Genomic DNA, 2,104 nt, shown 5'->3' on the forward strand with positions numbered 1-2,104 from the left:
TTGTAACCACATCGAATGTGATCTGGAGTGCAGTTCAAATGCAATTTTTGCTCTGGGTACATGGTAGAATCGCTAGGGACGGTTCAAAACAATGGTCTTTACGCTTTTTCAGTACTCCTGTTTCACTCCATCGTGTGGTGTGATCGTGGAGGGGTGCGTCATTAACACAGGTGTGAATGAAACGGCAAAGAATCCTTCTAAGACTCCCAGTTCGCCAGAATCCTTGGTGGCTCCCGCTCACATTTGTTGAGTACTTTAAAAATGTGCCTTATACACAGAAAACATGAGAAATACCACTAGGCGACTCCAGACAGACAACTGGGCGTGAAAGTGAGTTTTACCTACACCTTGGACTACTTGATAGGTTGTCTCTGTAAAGGTACATTCTCAAAATACTCAATAAATTTTGGGTGGAAGTCACCAAGGGTTTTAATAATAGTTTATTAACGAATGTGTCAACAGTTGCAGTACTTATATTTGGTGACTAGTTTCAAATCTTAAACGTTCATTTTCAAGCCTGGCCTATTGATGCTGCATTGAAAGTGTCTGATGTTAATAACGAACATCAAAGTGGCACCACATGGTTTACAAAATGTTTGCAGAATGAATGTCACAATCCACACGTGCATCTTAGCAAGTCAGAATCAAGTAAAAAGTTTGATTTTGGGTCTGAATTTGAAAGTTTGATTTTGAGTCTGAATTTGATCCTGACTTGCTAAGAGGCACGTGTAGATTGTGATATCCATTCTGAAAACATTTTGTAAAGCATGTGTTGGCATTTCGGAGTCCATTACTAAGGTTAGGCACTTTCAGTGCAGGCACAATAGGCCAGGCTTGAAAATGAACCTGTAAGGTTTGAAATTGCCAACGGCCTTGCCACAGTGGTAACACCGGTTCCCGTCAGATCATCGAAGTTAAGCGCTGTCGGGCTTGGCTAGCGATTCGATGGGTGACCGCTCGGTCTGCCGAGCGCTGTTGGCAAGCGGGGTGCTCTCAGCCCTTGTGAGGCAAATTGAGGAGCTACTTGATTAGGAAGTAGAGGCTCCAGTCACGAAAACTAACAGCGGCTGGGAGAGCGGTGTGCTGACTACACGACCCTCCATATCCGCATTCAGTGTCGCCTGTAGGCTGAGGATAACACGGCGGTCGGTCAATGCCGTTAAGATCTTTCGAGGCCTGTTCAGCCGGAGTTTAGTTTAGTTTAGTTTTTAAGGTCTGAAATTAGTCTTCAAGTATAATTATTGCAACTCTTAAAAGGTTCGTTACGAAACGCTTTGCTGTTTCCTGTCAACAACATGTTGAAACTGAAAAAAAAAAAACCTATAGTCTTACCAAACTGGGCGAAGTTACAAAGATCCTTCGCCGTTTTATTTACACATGTATCAGTGTCCCACTCGTACATGATAACACCACAGGAGGTAATGAAACAGCTCTGAAAAAGCATAAGGACACTTGCTTCGGATCACGTTCAAATGTCGTGGAATGGTTTTCAACGGTCTCTAGTGATTCCAACCTGTACACCAAAACAAAAATTGCGGTTGCCTTGCACTACAAAGGGATGCGGTTAGTTCAGTTTAATTACAGCTCCGTGAGGTCCGCCAAGAAGGGTTGAATCGCCCAAAGGATGTCAAGAATGTCATCATTTTGTTCATCGCACTGTGAACCGTCGGTTTCGATCGCGGAACGTATGGGAATCAACGTCCGAAGGAAAGGAGAGGCTCATTCACGCTCTTTATGCCACTTCCTGAGGCCACTCGTAAGTAAACCACGCAATTTGTATCCTGGGCTTCGTGGTTCTGACATCCATCACAGAGGTGTCAAAATAAGGGGTGAAATGTGAGTAAGATGGGCTGCGACGACCTTCTAATCGCGTGACAAGCCGCAGTGGTATTGGGCATAATTGTGGTGAAATTTGGTGTAAATGTGACATCACTAACCCATTTCACACATCACATGAACGTCTGATCTCTGGTCTCTTTTCAGCATGTATGTCGACGACATCTTCCTGTTTGAAGCGTCTGCGAACCCGAGGATACCGTCGCAGAGCTCCACGTTTTTATATCTGTGCAGAGAAAGATTGTAATCAACTTTGAGCCAATTTCAA

The 2,104-nt window shown here is 44.1% G+C and overlaps 1 pseudogene; it reads left to right on the plus strand.

Moving 5' to 3' along the window:
- The first annotated feature begins 863 nt into the window (after positions 1 to 863).
- On the plus strand, positions 864 to 981 carry LOC124723517 (annotated as a pseudogene).
- Positions 982 to 2,104: the final 1,123 nt, after the last annotated feature.

Source organism: Schistocerca piceifrons, chromosome X (assembly GCF_021461385.2).
Source record: "Schistocerca piceifrons isolate TAMUIC-IGC-003096 chromosome X, iqSchPice1.1, whole genome shotgun sequence".
NCBI classification, from domain to species: domain Eukaryota; kingdom Metazoa; phylum Arthropoda; class Insecta; order Orthoptera; family Acrididae; genus Schistocerca; species Schistocerca piceifrons.